The following is a 19,107-nucleotide window of genomic DNA, read 5'->3' as shown; positions in this document are numbered from 1 at the left end:
AGCTGCTTGCTCGAACTCGTGAACGTTCCATCCACAATGAACGATTCGCAGTTTGATAAACACACTTTTCCCTTTTCGCTGGCAAACGTCAGTAATCTGACATTTGGTCGGCTGTTATCATCTGCAAGTATAAAATTGCTACCATCATTCACCGGTAAATTACTCTACTGGCTATTAAAATTGATACACCAAGAAGAAATGCAGATGATAAACGGGTATTCAATGGACAAATATATTATACTAGAACTGACATGTGATCGCATTTTCACGCAATTTGGGTGCATAGTTCCTGAGAAATCAGTACCCAGAACAACCAACTCTGACCGTAATAACGGCCTTGATACTCCTGGGCATTGAGTCAAACAGAGCTTGGATGTCGTGTACAGGTACAGCTGCCCATGCAGCTCCAACACGATACTGAGATGTAACGTCCACTGTTCAAAATGCCGTCAGTGCGAACAAGAGGTGGCCGAGACGTGTAACCAGTGGCACCGCATAACATCATGCCGGGTGATACGCCAGTATGGCGATGACGAATACGCGCTTCCAATGTGCGTTCACCGCCATATCGCCAAACACGGATGCGACCATCATGATGCTGTAAACAGAACCAGCCATGGTCTCCGAGCTGATAATCCATGCTGCCGCAAACGTCGTCGAACTGTTCGTGCAAATGGTTGTTGTCTTGCAAACGTCCCCATTTGTTGACTCAGGGATCGAGATGTGGCTGCACGTTCCGTTACAGCCACGAGGATAGGATGCCTGTGATCTCGACTGCTAGTGATACGAGGCCGTTGGGATCCAGCACGGCGTTCCGTATTACCCTCCTGAACCCACCGATTCCATATTCTGCTAAAAGTTATTGGATCTCGACCAACGCGAGCAGCAGTGTCGCGATACGATAAACCGCAATCGCGACAGGCTACAATCCGACCTTTATCAAAGTCGGAAACGTGATGGTACGCATTTCTCCTCCTTACACGAGGCATCACAACAACGTTTCACCAGGCAACGCCGGTCAACTGCTGTTTGTGTACGAGAAATCGGTTGGAAACCTTCCTCATGTAGGCAGGTTGTAGGTGTCGCCACCGGCACCAACCTTGTGTGAATGCTCTGAAAAGCTGATTTGCACATCACAGCATCTTCTTCCTGTCGGTTAAATTTCGCGTCTGTAGCACGTCATCTTCGTGGTGCAGCAATTTTAATGGTCAGTAGTGTATTTTCTAGGAAGCATATTCCTACACAAGTGATGGGACCTTGTATAGTTCCCTTATATTTCGCCTAATGGGATGCAACGATTGTTTCGTACTTCTGTGTGATGGCAATGATGTTACTAAGTCGCAGTCTTGATTGAAGAGCTGGCTTTCTTTTTCAACGTAAACTAATGAAACTGTAGCGTCCGTCTTTTTCTCCCACTTCTTTGAGCTGACAAAATGTTTTCGCACTTCATTTGCCGCTTCATCTGGGATACAGACATGGCGACATTCTCCTAAAGTTGGGTTATTTTTGGTGGATGATCTTCTTTTGCATTTATTTTTGTTAAAGTATACAAACACCAATAAGCACTTCTGTTTGGTTGTACAGGCTATTATATACCCATGACCATTATAAATGAGTAAAGTTTTCCGTTTGGTGGTCTCGGTGAACTCCATTATCTCAGCACTAAAACATGGAGCACTACTTTTCACTCAGAGGTCAGCTGCAGTACTAAACTTTGTTAGAAAGCTGCACAGACTGCGAACTAGTGCGGGGACAGGGAACTGTGCAGGAGATGGAGTTAGCCTTCCCCAGAGTACGCCGCAGGTAGTGGCCGACAGGCCGGTGTATCCTACTTCTGAAACACCCTGTCAGCTACCTGCAGTGTTCTCGGCTCCGTGCAAATGTCAACACACTCCCTCTCTGTACAAGTATCACTCCGTGCAAGTGGCACAAGCTGCATTGGCCAGTCCAGTTGCTGTTCGCACAGGGACCGACTCCTCACCCGTGGTCGAGTGGGGGGTCACCACAAGGGGTGGCAGGTGGCGAAAGACTTTCCAGGTTGTCGAACGTAAGGCGTTCCCGGTTAGCCTGGCAAATACGTTGCAGGTGCTGTCTGTGGCTGATACTGTAACTTAGGCAGATGCAGTCGCTTTTCCTGTTATTGAGGAAACGTCTCAGCCCTGCAAGATCTGGGCAATCACGTCGGGTGAGTTTATTGTTAGTTTGAGCTCCAATCCTAGGCAGGTTATGGGGCCACTTAGGGGCATGGCAGCCGAGGAGGTGAAGGAAGCCAGTGTGTAAAGCGTGTGCAAACTGGGTGAAGTCATTGCAGGCGTGGAACGGGCCCTTCCGGATGCACTGAATAGCACAGGGTGCAGTCAACTGTATGTGGTGACTCACGTCGGTACCAATGATGCGCGCTGCTTTGGATCGAAAGAGATTCTCTATAGTTTCGAGCAGCTATCAGAAGTGGTAAAGGCTGCCAGTCTTGACTACGAGATAAAAGCAGAGCTCATCATTTGCAGCACAGTCGACAGTATCGATTGCGGACGTCTGGTACAGAGGGTCTGAATCAGAGGTTCGGACGGTTCTGCGACCGTATAGGCTGCAGATTGCTCGAGTTGCGCCATAGGGCGGTGGGGTTTCGCTAAAAAGATCACGACTTTGTCACACGCAGGAGACGATTAAACTGATAGCATGACTGTATGGTGTGGACTGGACGGTTTTTTACGTTAGAGGGTGTTGGGAAACAAAAAAAGGGCTTCAGTCTCAAAGGATGCAGGTCGAACACAGAAAGAACATAGATCTAGGAACCACCGGTATAACAGTTGTAAACTGTCATAGCTGTGTTGGGAGAGTAACAGGGCTCCAAGCGCTAATAGAAAGCACTGACGCTCATATCGTTATAGGCACTGAAAGCTGGCTAAAGCCGGATATAACGGAGGCCGAAATTTTGGCGAAGCATGTAACGGTGTTCAGAAAGGATAGGTTAAACGCATCTTTGTTACTGTTAGAAGTAGTTTATCTTGTAGTGAAACTGAAATAAATAGTTCATCAGAATTAGTATGGAATGAGGCCATTCTTGCCAACCGAGATGAAACAATAATTGGATTATTTTACCGAACTCCCAATTAAGATGATACAGTTGCTGAAACGTTCGTAGAAAACTTGTGTCTAATTTCCCCTCGATATGTTGGCGAAAATAAATGTTTTAATGCGGAGGTACGCATAAAAGATCATCCGAAATCGTGGTAAACGCATTCTCTGAAAATTATTTCGAGTGCTTAGTTGATTAGCCCACTCGAATAGTAAACGGTTTTGAAAACACACTTGTCCTCTTAGCAACAAATAATCCTTAGCTAATAACGACCATCAAAACGGATACAAGGATTAGGAGACACAATCTCCATTCCTTCCAGATTAACACTGTAACTGTTGAACGGATTTGCCATGAATTCAAAGAAATAGTATCGACAGCGATTTAGAGATTAATGTGAAATAAATTAACAAGCGACGGAGGTGATCCCCCTTGGTACATAAAACGGGTCAGAATACTGTTGCAGAAACAACAAAAAAGTACGCCAACTTTCAACGAACGCAACATCTTCAAGATTGGAGATCGTTAACAGAAGCGTGGACTTCAATCCGAGATGCTTGTAATAGTTTCCACAAGGAAACTTTGTCTAGAAACCTGGCAGAAAATCCAAAGAGGTTCTGGTCGCGTGCAAAGTAAGCAAGCGGCAAGACACAATCAACGTCTTATCCGCGCGATAGTGATGGAAATATTACTGCTGACAGTGGTGCTAAAGCGGAGTTATAAACGCGGCGTTCCGAAATTCCTTCACCGAAGAAGACGAAGTAAGTATTCCAGAATTCGAATGAAGAACAGCTGCCAGCATGAGTAATTTAGAATTAGATATCCTTAGAGCATGTGTGTGAAATCTTATGGGACTTAACTGCTAAGGTCATCAGTCCCTAAGCTTACACACTACTTAACCTAGATTATCCTAAGGACAAACACACATACCCATGCCCGAGGGAGGACTCGAACCTCCGCCGGGACCAGCCGCACAGTCCATGACTGCAGCACACTAGACCGCTCGGCTAATCCCGCGCGGGCTTTAGAGTAGTGAAGCAACTTAAATCACGTAATAAAAACAAGTCTTCCAGTCCAGACTCAGTACTAAATAGGTTCGTTCAGAGTATGCTGATACGATAGTCCCGTACTTAGTCGATCGACGAAAGATCAGTACCCAATGGCTGGAAAGTTGCATAGGTCACACCAATATTCAAGAAGGGCAATAGGAGTAATCCATTAAATTACAGGTCCATAGCATTACCGTCGCTACGCAGCAGGATTTTGGAATATATAATTTGTTAGAACTTTATGAATTACCTCGAAGAGAATGGTCTATTGACACGCAGTCAACGCGGATTTAGGAAACGTCGTTCTTCTGAAACACAACTAGCTCTTTAACCGAGCGAGGTGGCGCAGTGGTTAGACACTGGACTCGCATTCGGAAGGACGACGGTTCAATCCCGCTTCCGGCCATCCTGATTTAGGTTTTCCGTGATTTCCCTAAATCACTCCAGGCAAATGCCGGGATGGTTCCTCTGAAAGGGCACGGCTGACTTCCTTCCCCATCCTTCCCTATTCCGATGAGACCGATGACCACGCTGTCTGGTCTCCTTCCCCAAACCAACCAACCAAGTAGCTCTTTGCTCACATGAAGGGTGGAGTGCTATTGATAAGGTATTTCAAACTGATTCCCTATTTCTAGATCTCCAGTGTTTTGACACTGTACCTCACAAGCGGCTTGTAATCAAATTGTGTGGTTATGGAATATCGCCCCAATTAGATGACTGCATTTCTGATCTCCTGTTAGAGAGGTCATAGTTCGTAGTAGTTGACGGAAAGTCATCGACTAACACAGAAGTGATTTCTGGCGTTCCCCAAGGTAGTGTTATACGCCCTCTGCTGTTCCTTATCTATATAAATGATTTAGGAAACAATCTGAGCAGCCGTCTTAGGTTGTTTGCAGAGGATGCTGTCGTTTATCGTCTAGTAAAGCTATCAGAGGATCAAAATATATTGCAAAACGATTTATAAAAGATAACTGTATGCTGAGGAAACTGGCAAATCATTCTAAATAATGAAAAGTATGAGATCATCCGTGTGAGTGCTAAATGGAATCCGTTAATCTTTGGCTACAGCCGGCCGCGGTGGTCTAGCGGTTCTAGGCGCGCAGTCCGGAACCGCGCGACTGCTACGGTCGCAGGTCCGAATCCTGCCTCGGGCGTGGATGTGTGACGTCATTAGGTTAGTTAGGTTTAAGTAGTTCTAAGTTCTAGGGGACTGATCACAACAGATGTTAAGTCCCATAGTGCTCAGAGCCATTTGAACCATTTTTTTTTTTTTTTTTTTGGCTACAAGGCTTTGGAATTACAGCTACGAACAACGTAAATTGGAAAGAACCAAAGACTGCCATTTATTGGCAGAACACTTAGAAGATTAAACAGATGTACTAAAGAGATTCCCTACACTACGCTTGTCCGTCCTCTTTTGGAGTACTCCTGGGCGTTGTGGAATCCTTAACGGATACGATTAACGGAGTGCATAGACAGAGTTCAAAGAAGAGCAGCACATTTTGTATTATCAAGAAATAGGAGAGAGAGTGTCATGGACATGACACTGGATTTGGGGTGCACATCATTAGAACCATGGCGTTGCTTGTTGCGGCGGAATCTTCACATGAAATTTCAATCACCAACTTTGTCCTCCGAATGCGGAAATATTTTGTTGACACCAGCCTACGTAGGGAGAAACTATCATTACAATAGAGTAAGGCAAATTAAAACTCACAAGAAAAGATGTAGGTGTACGTTTTTTCCCAGCGCCATTAGAGACTGGAATAGGAGAGAATTATTGTGAAGGTGGTTCGATGAACCCTCTGCCAGGCACTTAAGTGTGATTTGCAGAGGATCCATGTAGATGTAGATAAACAGGGTGGTCCATTGATAGTGATCGGGCCAAATATTTCATGAAACAAACGTCAAACTAAAAAACTACAAACAACGAAACTTGTCTAGCTTGAAGGGGGGAAGCCAGATGGCGCTATGGTTGGCCCGCTAGATGGCGCTGCCATAGGTCAAACGGATATCAACTGCGTTTTTTTAAAAATAGGAACGCCCAGTTTTTATTACATATTCGTGTAGTACGTAAAGAAATGTGAATGTTTTAGTTGGACCACTTTTTTCGCTTTGTGATAGATGGCGCTGTAACAGTCACAAACATATGGCTCACAATTTTAGACGAACAGCTGGTAAGAGGTAGGTTCTTTTTAAATTAAAATACAGAACGTAGGTACGTTTCAACATTTTATTTCGGTTGTTCCAACGCGATACATGTACCTTTGTGAACTTACCATTTCTGAGAACGCATTCTGTTACAGCGTGATTACCTGTAAACACCACATTAATGCAATAAATGCTCAAAATGATGTCCGTCAACCTCAATGCATTTGGCACTTGTAATGACATTCCTCTCAACAGCGAGTAGTTCGCCTTCCGTAATGTGGGCACATGCATTGACAATGCGCTGACGCATATTGTCGGGCGTTGTCGGTGGATCACGATAGCAAATATCCTACAACTTTCCCCAAAGAAGGAAATCCGGGGACGTCAGATCCGGTGAACGTGCGGGCCATGGTATGGTGATTCGATGACCAATCCACCTGTCATGAAATGTGCTGTTCAATACCGCTTCAACCGCACGCGAGCTATGTGCCGGACATCATCATGTTGGAAGTACATCGCCATTCACTCATGCAGTGAAACACCTTGTAGTGACATAGGTAGAACATTGCGTAGGAAATCAGCATACATTGCACCATTTAGATTGCCATCGATAAAATGGGGGGCAATTATCCTTCCTCCCATAATGCCGCACCATACATTAACCCGCCAAGGTCGCTGATGTTCCACTTATCACAGCCATCGTGGATTTTCCGTTGGTGAATGACGCTTCGTCGCTAAATAGAACGCGTGCAAAAAATCTTTCATCGTCCCGTAATTTCTGTTGTTCCCAGCGGCAGAACTGTACACGACGTACATGGTCGCCATGCAATTTCTGGTGCATAGAAATATGGTACGGGTGCAGTTGATGTTGATGTAGCACTCTTAACACCGACGTTTTTGAGATTCCCGATTCTCGCGCAGTTTGTCTGCTACTGATGTGCGGATTAACTGCGACAGCAGCTAAAAGACCTACTTCGGCATCATCAATTGTTTCAGGTCGTTGTTGACGTTTCACACGTGGCTGAACACTTCCTGTATCCTTAAATAACGTAACTATCCGGCGAACGGTCCGGACACTTGGATGATGTCGTCCAAGATACCGAGCAGCATACATAGCACGCGCCCGTTGGGGGTTTTGTTCACAATAGCCATACATCAACACGATATCGACCTTTTCCGCAATTGGTAAAAGGTCCATTTTAACACGGGTAATGTATCGCGAAGTAAATACCGTCCGCACTGGCGGAATGTTACGTGATACCACGTACTTATACATTTGTGAGTATTACAGCGCCATCTATCACAAAGCGAAATAAGTGGTCCAAATAAAACATTCATATATCTTTACGTACTACACGAATGTGCAATAAAAATGGGGATTCCTGTTTAAAGAAACGCAGTTGATATCCGTTTGACCTATGGCAGCGCCATCTAGAGGGTCAACCATAGCGCCATCTGGTTTCCCCCTTCAAGCTAGACGTTCTTTGTAGTTTTTTCGTTTGATGCTTATTTCGCGAGATATTTGGCGCGGTCACTATCAATGGACCACCCTGTAGATATACATCCAACCATATACAGGGTGTTGTAAAGAAAGTGTCCTATACTCTTGCAGGAAATTTATTACAGGGCAAACTAGGAAAATATGTAACATTCGTGACGTCATCACCGCAGTCAGAGGACTTCCTAGCGAAACAGAATAAAAGCGATTGTAAAATGACCCGCGTCTGTTCTGCCATCCATCGACGTCATTGATGCGTAGTAATTTGGTTTTGTTACCAGCCGATTTTGGAAAGTTATCGAATATAACGGCTACAGAAGCAAAAGTCACATCTATATCTACACTCCTGGAAATGGAAAAAAGAACACATTGACACCGGTGTGTCAGACCCACCATACTTGCTCCGGACACTGCGAGAGGGCTGTACAAGCAATGATCACACGCACGGCACAGCGGACACACCAGGAACCGCGGTGTTGGCCGTCGAATGGCGCTAGCTGCGCAGCATTTGTGCACCGCCGCCGTCAGTGTCAGCCAGTTTGCCGTGGCATACGGAGCTCCATCGCAGTCTTTAACACTGGTAGCATGCCGCGACAGCGTGGACGTGAACCGTATGGGCAGTTGACGGACTTTGAGCGAGGGCGTATAGTGGGCATGCGGGAGGCCGGGTGGACGTACCGCCGAATTGCTCAACACGTGGGGCGTGAGGTCTCCACAGTACATCGATGTTGTCGCCAGTGGTCGGTGGAAGGTGCACGTCCCCGTCGACCTGGGACCGGACCGCAGCGACGCACGGATGCACGCCAAGACCGTAGGATCCTACGCAGTGCCGTAGGGGACCGCACCGCCACTTCCCAGCAAATTAGGGACACTGTTGCTCCTGGGGTATCGGCGAGGACCATTCGCAACCGTCTCCATGAAGCTGGGCTACGGTCCCGCACACCGTTAGGCCGTCTTCAGTTCACGCCCCAACATCGTGCAGCCCGCCTCCAGTGGTGTCGCGACAGGCGTGAATGGAGGGACGAATGGAGACGTGTCGTCTTCAGCGATGAGAGTCGCTTCTGCCTTGGTGCCAATGATGGTCGTATGCGTGTTTGGCGCCGTGCAGGTGAGCGCCACAATCAGGACTGCATACGACCGAGGCACACAGGGCCAACACCCGGTATCATGGTGTGGGGAGCGATCTCCTACACTGGCCGTACACCACTGGTGATCGTCGAGGGGACACTGAATAGTGCACGGTACATCCAAACTGTCATCGAACCCATCGTTCTACCATTCCTAGACCGGCAAGGGAACTTGCTGTTCCAACAGGACAATGCACGTCCGCATGTATCCCGTGCCACCCGACGTGCTCTAGAAGGTGTAAGTCAACTACCCTGGCCAGCAAGATCTCCGGATCTGTCCCCCATTGAGCATGTTTGGGACTGGATGAAGCGTCGTCTCACGCGGTCTGCACGTCCAGCACGAACGCTGGTCCAACTGAGGCGACAGGTGGAAATGGAATGGCAAGCCGTTCCACAGGACTACATCCAGCATCTCTACGATCGTCTCCATGGGAGAATAGCAGCCTGCATTGCTGCGAAAGGTGGATATACACTGTACTAGTGCCGACATTGTGCATGCTCTGTTGCCTGTGTCTATGTGCCTGTGGTTCTGTCAGTGTGATCATGTGATGTATCTGACCCCAGGAATGTGTCAATAAAGTTTCCCCTTCCTGGGACAATGAATTCACGGTGTTCTTATTTCAATTTCCAGGAGTGTATATGATTATTTTCCAATTCACAGTTAAGAATTTGGCACCCTACTCGCACATCATATCCGTGACCCTCTTTACCCCATTTCGCAATAATACAACACGAGCTACCCTTCTATGAACTTTTGCGTTGTCCACCTTCAATCGTATCTGGTAAGGATCCAATACCACGTAGCAGTACTCCAGCAGAGGATGAACAAGCGTATTGTAGGCGGCTTCTTTAGTATTTTTGTTGGCTTTTCTTCATTGGACCTCATCAGCCTTACTGGTTAAATAATCCTTGGTAATTACGGGACCGTGCAGAATAACCTTGTGTCCCATGGAATACCACGATATGGCTGCCTGTATCATCACCGAACCCCCACCAAACTGCACTCTTTGGAAACAGTGGAAGACGACTCATCCGACTAAGTGTCTTTCTTCCATTGCTCCACAGACCAACTTCTATAGCTTCAGCATCACATCCTCCCGTTACGCACATTTGCATTATAGATGTGTGGTTTTGGAATTCCAGTTCGCCATGCAATTTCCTGCTAATGGAGCTGGGTTCGTGTTGTTTTGGTGCTGACGAAGTTTGTGAGTGCGACGTAGAGTCCTGCAGTGACTTTCGTCGGAAACCTCTTCAATAACCGTCTGTCACGATTACTTAACATACAATTTCGTCCGCGTTGTGATTTTCCGAACGATGTTTTTTCGTTTTCCCTGTATGTGATGTGAATCTTCTATAGGGTGCCTCTTGAAATATCAAACACCTCACTTCGGCTTCCTTGGTTACTGAAGCACCCACCATACGATCGCAAACAGTTTGCTCACGTTCGAATTCAATTAGCTCTGACATAACGTATTCACAAGTACACAGAACACTATTCTTATCACGACTGAGACTTGCAACGATTTGGAGACGACGCACAGGTGCCGATCGTGGTCAAATACAACAACGGAACCTGCAGGCTTGCCTATCATCGGCATTTACGTGGGTGGTTTGAAAAGTTCTCCGGACCATCACGAGAGGTCAGCGCTAGCGCAACAAATATTTCACGTGATACTCATTCGACTGTTGCCTGTAAACACGTGCCACTCAGTGCTCTTGGAAGAGGGCAGTGGCGGTGACGTGGCTCTTTTATTGTTCACGCGTAGTGATTTGCGAAGATGGAAAAAATAGAGATTCGAGCAGTGATTAAGTGCTTCGAAATGGAAGGTATGAAAGCAAAGGACATTCATGTCGATTTCCAGAATACACTGGGGGACTCTGCTCCTTCATATCCAACTGTTACCAAGTGGACAAATGAATTTGAATTTGGACGGGAGATGATCCGCGCAGTGGTCGGCCAAGATTTATCACTGCTCTAGACATCATTGCAAAAGTGCATAAAATGGTCATGGAGGACCACCGATTGAAAGTGCGTGAAATTGCTCACGCTTGCCAGATGTCATCTGAAAGGGTGCATCACATTTTAACTGAAGAATTAGGAATGAAAGAATTATCTGCAAGATGGGTGCCGGCGACCCCTGGCGCTGGATCAAAAACGCATGAGAATGGACATATTGGAACAATGTTTGTCCCGTTTTAGGAGAAATAAACAAGATTTTTTGCGCCAGTTTGTGACCACAGATGAAACTTGGATCCACTACTATACCCCACAGACAAAATAACAGTCAAAGCAGTGGAAACAAGCTGATTCTCCGCCATCAAAGACAGCAGACATTTTCTTCGGCGAAAAGGTCATGGCACCAGCGTTCTGGAATGCGAAGAGGATTGTGTTTGTAGATTATTTCCCCACTTGCCAAACAATTACTTGAGAATACTATGCTAACCTCCTGAACAAACTGAAACAAAAGATACTCCAAAAAAAGGCCTGGTATAGCAAGGAAGAAAGTAATCTACCATCAAGATAATGTACGCCCGCACACGTTCCGTCGCCATGGCAAAATCATACGAACTAAGGTGTTAATTGTTGCCATATCCACCTTATTCACCTGATATGGCTCCGTCAGACGTCCATCTCTTCCAAAAACTGAAAATTTTTCTTGGTGGGCTTAGATTCAGTTCATACGAAGAACTGATACCCGGAGTTGACAACTACTTTGCAGGCCTGGAGGAAACTCATTTTCAAGGCACTGGAAAAATGGCTCTGAGCACTATGGGACTCAACTGCTGTGGTCATAAGTCCCCTAGAACTTAGAACTACTTAAACCTAACTAACCTAAAGACAGCACACAACACCCAGCCATCACGAGGCAGAGAAAATCCCTGACCCCGCCAGGAATCGAACCCGGGAACCCGGGCGTGGGAAGCGAGAACGCTACCGCACGACCACGAGATGCGGGCAAGGCACTGGAACATCGTTGGACCAAGTGCATTAATTTACAAGGAGATTACATTGAAAAATAAATAAAAAGTTTCAGTGATGTGAGTACTTATTTTCTATTCCGTTCTGAGAACTTTTCAAACCACCCTCATAAGTCGAAGAATGTACTTTTGTCCACAGTCTCCAGATGCCGACTTCATCTAACATTCGTTGTTTCGAAAGCGAAACAAAGAACTAGTGTTATTTTGATGTTTATATGAGTGGTAGCCCTTATATAACGTATCCACTTTTTGTTTGGGATATCATTTTTCACATACTCCTGACTTGATATATACGGATACATCCCGCTGTCGTACCTCTTAGTTGTATTTATTTCACTGCCATGAAAGTAACCGCCGGAATGCTGAAATCTCATTTAAAGGACGTGTAGTGATTAAACAAAAATTTCATTAGACCTGACCGAGGCCTGTAGTCGTTTTCAGATAGTGCAATGATTAAGACGGTCACTCCCTAAAAGGAGGAGATTTGAGTTCGATTACCGGCGTGGCACAAATTTTAACTTGTAACTATATATTCAGCACCACCACCTCTGTATACACACTTCTTGCCACACAATTACTTGAGAATACTATGCTAACCTCCTGAACAAACCGAAACAAAAGATACGGCAAAAAGGCATATATTTTGCGATGCATATATTATGCGATGTAACTGAATCACGGTACCTCCACCGTCAACGCTTTCGGCGTAGCGAAAGTTTGCCCAAGAGATGTGCTTCGCGAAATTACTGTGCGAAACAGATGCAGTCCTAGAGAGACTCATTTCACGAGAGCTTCACGCGCCAGTGTTGGTACACGCACGTCTTTGTGCGGAGCCTCTGTGTACACCAAAGACGGTCTGCAATCATGGAAATGCAGACACACTGCGCCCGAGCTGGAAAGACGCACTCTCTCGCCTGCAGGAAGGCCAGCCGGGGTGAGCAGAAACACGGTGGGGCTGCAAGCTAAGAACAGTATCTGACGTCTCACTACTGATCACTAGATCCATCTGCGGCTATGCAAAGATGTTCCTGTATGTAGCGGGGTCATCAGAGGAGAGACAATTCCACCTAACGGGATACCTGTGCGATATTGTACACATGTTGTACGAAAGAACTGTACTTCGTTGTAGGTCTCTGAAGCAGCTGTGATAAAATTCTATTTATCTCACAGCGCCTTTCATAAATCCGTGAACAACTCCTTGAGGCGAAAATTTCTTTATTCGTCATAACGTAAATTACACGTAGTGAAAATTAGTTCTAATGTGAGAGTGGTTGCGTCCTGCGGTATTACCCACGGTTAAACAGGTACTTGTAAAGAAGTGTTAATACGGAAACTCACTGTCCAAGCGTATGCTCCATCACAAAAGTTATCTTTTGGAGGTACTGAGGCGCGAGCCATTTTCAGCCCAGCAAATAGCGCGACATCGCAAGAATACACCAAAATTTGATGCGACAGAAGAATCTGAAAGAATACGTCTCGCTCACAACTCACTCGTTTACTTACGGAAAAAGTTTCACGCGACCGAGTAGGGAATAAAAAAAATGTGTCAGGAAACAGAGTATATAATTTCACGACTGTTTGCGACATTCCTTGTACGGAGAAGATAATAATTGTCTTGGTGTGTATGGAGTGTCAGGAATCTACTGCAACACGACTCTGTAAACAACATTCCGAGACTTATTGTTTCTCGTCCATGTTTGAAGAGATTTCTGTCTCTAGATACACGCGAACAGCCAACGTAGAGATGTTCGTGCGAAAAACGTGGTGTACCCTCATGAATACGTGCCACGTTTAACGTTTGTGCTTGAGTCTCATTTTCAAAGAGAACTGCAACCGTTTGAGCGGGAAAGGAAAGTTTGTTGGGAATGTAAGAATTTCTGGCATCCTTTGCTGCGTCAGTGATGATGGTGGCCTGTAGGATATGCCCCATCAGCTCCGTAATGCTAACACGATGGTATCGGACAACCTTGGTGCATCCAGGGTACGCATCAGTTGCGTTGTAACGGAGTTTAGTGCTAATTTAATCCTAAACGAATATTTCTGCTGTCCTAGGTTTATGTACTTACTTTTCATTTGTCATAAGTTAGAAAGCTAATGTCTACGCTAAGGCCGGCCTCGGTGACCGAGCGGTTCTAGGCGCTTCAATCCGGAACCGCGCTGCTGCTACGGTTGCAGGTTCAAATCCTGCCTCGGGCATGGATGTGTGCGATGTCCTTAGGTTAGTTAGGTTTAAGAAGTTTCTAAGTCTAGGGGACTGATGATCTCAGATGTTGTACCATAGTGCTTACAGCCATTTGAACCATTTATATACTAAACTTAATGCATTCATTTGATAGTTAACATTTTTGGATGACTTATGACTTTTTTGTCATGTTACCCATCCCACGGAAACAGTAGTCAAGATGATCATCCCAACGGAATAATATTTTTTTTTTTTTAATAAGAGGGGGGTCTGTGTGTTAATTTAAGCTAGAGGCTATCTGCGTTTCAGGGTTCATCCAAACCCGTGTAGCCGCTTCAGCGTGAAGGAGTAACAAACATACAGACTCGACGAAGAAAGACATTAAGCAATTTCTGGTCAGGTGCAGCGCCAATTTTGTAACATTTGTACATGCAACAACGTCATCTGCCGTCACAGGTGTGCCTGTTACCACTGAATACGCTCGCTAATCATCATCAAATAAGGCCTCCCTGAAAGCCTACCATGTTCTACATGTAAAGACACGGCGTCTCTCTGTTGTACAGCACTTATATGACAACAGTTGTTGTGAGTCTTCAAGAATCTCAAAAGCTATAAGATACGCCAGACGCTCAATGGCTAAAATGCAACGGGTTTCTATGGATGTTCGGATAAACACTTTGACGATTGTATAAGCATTTTATTCATTACCTTGAATCGTATTACGTAGGACAGATTAAACAAGAAAAGAATTTTCACAAGACGATGCAGTTCAAAAGTCAAAAGGAGAAAATAGTTTCTTTCTAAGAGTAATTATTGTTCCACATTTCGCATCACATTCCTCAAATAAATGATCTTGTACCACACACTTTTAAAAACAGCCTTTGTGTTAATTCAGAGTATATGCTAATTAAATTCCAGATTTGTTCAAAATCCGTTCAGCTATTTGAGAGCGAAGTAGTAAAAAACTTCACGAACTTTCGCAGTTATAATAAATAAGCTGTATCTGGATATACAGTACTTTTGATTTTTCCGTCTGGTGCATACACATGTAAGTCAGAGGGTTTCATGGAGCGTGAGATAGCCATATACAGTTCTCCATGTGAAAAGCATAGATTTTCCAAAATTAGTCCACATGCTTCAAGTGGCTGCTCCTGCGTCTTGCTGATGGTCAACGGCGAATGCGAGTCACGTCGGAAACAGCAAGCGTTTGAACGCGGATGGCACATCTGTTCGAATCACGTGGTAACAGTAAATCTTCTCCTTTACAATTTCCTTTTAGTAATGTAGCTTCGATGGCATTGTTCATCGTCTTTTTCACGGAACGTCTGGTACCGTTGCAAAGCCCTGAGGGAATGATATTCCTAAGAAGAATGAGGGGCACGCCTATTGTTAATAGCAACACGTGCGGAGGCATGCCTGGCAAATCAAGTGAATTCAAGAATTTAATCGGATAATATGCAACTTTGTCTTGATTCATTGCAGTATCGATGGACTTATAAGTAGTTATCGTCTCATGTAGTACGAGGCCTGTTCAGAAAGTAAGCACCGATTGATTGCCAAATTGAAACCACAGTGAACATCAGAAATGTTTTACTTGTAACAATTAGCTACACCTTTCAGCTACTTCTCTACGTAGTCGCCGTTCTGACTTAGACTTTTGTCATAGCGTTGTACCAACTTTTCAATAGCCTCATCATAGAAGGCAGCCGCCAGTGCTTTCCGCCAATTCTCCACGCTGGCCTACACCTCGTTGTCTGTGTCAAAATGTTGTCTTCAAAGACAGCGGTTCATGTGACCAGAGATGAAACTCAGGGGGAGACAATTGCGGACTGTATTGTGGGTAATCTAACATTTCCATTTGAAAACGATGCAGGAGCATCTTCATTGCCCCTGCAGAATGCGGCTGAGAATTGTCGTGAAGACGAAACAGCACGACAGTTATGTAATGTTAGCTGCATAGCTTCAGGCGAAATTTCTCACCAGGCCCTCGTACTTGGCGGCAGACACTATTTTCTAGACATCTTTACGCACTCACTGCGAGCTCAGAAATGAGAAGAGCGACGTGATGCTAACTGGGGTTATACTAGAGACACTACCCAACACATCTGTGCAAAGCTTTATCGGATTTTCATAGTCGTTTCCATTTCGCGACCGATCGGAGCTTACTTTCTGAACGCCCCTCGTATTTTGTTTTGAATGCTATAAATGATGGCACTGACGTTACTGTTTTTAGCTGATAATATAGCACGTTCACTGAACCACTGTTGACCGTTGTAGTTCTGTGCGATATATGAGAAAACTTTGTGCATCAATTCTTCTCCTTTTGCAGTGATTTTACAGTAGTTTGGTGCTAATACAACCGCTGACAATAAAGTTCAGTGAATATTAACATTAACGTAAATGACCTATGAACTACAGTTACTGTCCATAGTCACCTCCCAAAACTATGCACCGCTGAACTCTGCGACACATCTCCTGGAAACTTTTCACGCAATCTTCCTTTGGGATGGTGTTCATAAGCCGCGTCACGTTTCGTTGGATATCAGGAATATCGTCAAATCTCTTTCCTTTCAAAGCGAGTTTGAGTCGAGGGAATAGGAAGAAATCTGGAGGACTGAGATCCGGTGAGTATAGCGGATGTTCAAGTTGCACCACCCCCATTTTTGACAGGAAGTGCTCGACGATGTTCGCTGTGCGTGGGCGAGTGTTGTCGTGAACAAAAAACCAGGAACCTTGTTGTGCGTACTGGGGTCGTACCCTGCGTAGACATTGCGTGAAACGGGTCAAAATTTCGACCTACCGTGCAGCGTCCAACGTCATTCCCTCAGGGAGAAATTCCTTGTTGATAATGCCTTGACTACCGAAGAAGATGATGAGCATCGTTTTTATGCGTGACTTTTCGGCTCTGACATTTTTCGACGCAATGATTTCGTAGAACGCCATTCCATGCTTTGCCGTTTCATTTCTGGGTCGTACTAGAGACACCAGGTTTCATCCTCAGTGACAATACGGTTCAAGAAATTGGGTGTCGCAACCACCATTTCGACAAAATCCAGTGAAGCCTCTAAGCTGCCTGCTTCTGATCGTCAGTCAAGTGATGTGGCACAAAACGACAACACGTTTTCCTCTTCCCTAACTCCTGGGTAAGGAATTGTCGCACGGATTCACGGTTCATCTGCAGTTCATCCGCTATCATGCGCACAGTAATCAACGTTCGTTCGCGATTAGTGTCCTCACTTTCTCACTGTTTTCGTCACTGACGGGGACCGCCGGTCGTCCGCTACGGGGATTGTCGAAAACACTTTCCCGGCCTCCTAGAAAACTGGCAAACCCCTCGTGCACACACTTCATGGTCAGAGCTTGATCTCCATAAACACGTACCACCATTGCATGAGTTTCTTTCGGTGTCTTTCCAAGCTTAAAACAAAACTTTAACTGATCCTTTGCTCGTTCATTGTCCTGTTCTCAGTTCAGAACCAACGCACTAAATGAGCATTTCTTCCAACAAGTCTAACACGAAACACACACGATACTCAACTGAACTACGGTGGGGGCAGGTTGTCAACACTGGCCGCTAGCAGGTGCAGTGTTGTGAGTTGTCAGTGTTGCCCGATCGACTGCTCCGACTTCATTCACCGAATTTTGTTGTCAGAGTTCGTATGGTAGATTGTGTGGATTCATCGATTTGCATTTTCCCATTTCCATCAGTTATTTCGCGCACCATTAAGCTGATGTATCAGTTTTTACTTGTACATGCATAATTTTAATGTCAATTTCTGTACGTGTCGCCACAAGACTGACAATTTGAGACATGCATTAAGTTCGTCAGTGGGTATGGAAGTGGCATGAACGGTAGGGATCGTTGAAAATCACCAGACAATGGAATGACAGCGCCACCAAGCAGTTGTTCATTCCCTCTCAAATCCTTCAGTGTACGATGAAGCGTTTCTATTGCTTTTTTGTAGGCCATAGTACATTGGTCCCATATAATGAGTGACATGATAGCAGTACTCTGCCTACTCCAGAATTTTTGCTGACTTTTTGGTGTATCAGTGATTTGGATATTCAATGGCAACTTCAGAGCTGAATACGCTGTTCGGCCATGACCCAAAATTTTTGCCGCAATTCTAAATTATGCAGTTGCCAATGCAATATTTTTTTTGCGGATATGTAGTTACCAAAATTAGTGAAATAAGGATAGTTTTTCCAGCCTCTGGGTGCATGCACAATCATTTCGTACACTATGAGTTGTTCAGGAACCAATTTCAGAAGATACGTTTGAACAAATGTAACCAATTAGTCGACATCAAATTGTGTCTCTCGTTGCAAATCACGATCGAAAAGGTCGTCTGCAGATCGCTTGGGTGCAGCAGTTTCTGGCGAATCTCAATGTTTATAACGTCACACGTCCTGAACTATGTGTCGTATGGAACATTTAATGATATATGCGGATACGGTATGCAAAATATGTTTTAAATGGAAGTAGTAGGAACGAAGTAATACATTAAAACGTCATGGCTGATGCGGCAGTTTTACAGCATGTACAGCGAAAATGTAGTAAGCCGTAACACTCTTCGCCATTCATAATTTTGTGGGGGTGTTACGATAAAAATTTTGGTAAAGGTGTGAAACTAAAAATTATGTGAAGTCGCAATCGGATGAATGGTTTAGGATCGCGTAGAGGACGAACGTACAGAGAAACATTAATTTCTATTTATCAAACAATGGAACTCCATGTAGCAATATCAACAGTGTAGGAAAAGACAGATTGCTTCTTACCGTATACAAGACACAGCAATTTACGCTCACTATTAAAAGACACTCGCATAAAGCTTTCGGCCACAGCCTTCGTCAGTAACACATACACGTTTCACACACACATAATCTAGCACACCTCTCTCTCTCTCTCTCTCTCTCTCACACACACACACACACACACACACACACACACACACACGACCGTCGACTCAATCAGCTCGGGTCGGAATTTTTAGTTACATACTCGGTGTAGAAATATGAAACCGGAATTTGGTTGCAATAGTTAC

Source organism: Schistocerca americana, chromosome 8, assembly GCF_021461395.2.
Source record: "Schistocerca americana isolate TAMUIC-IGC-003095 chromosome 8, iqSchAmer2.1, whole genome shotgun sequence".
Lineage (NCBI taxonomy): Eukaryota > Metazoa > Arthropoda > Insecta > Orthoptera > Acrididae > Schistocerca > Schistocerca americana.
This window is presented reverse-complemented; position numbering follows the sequence as displayed.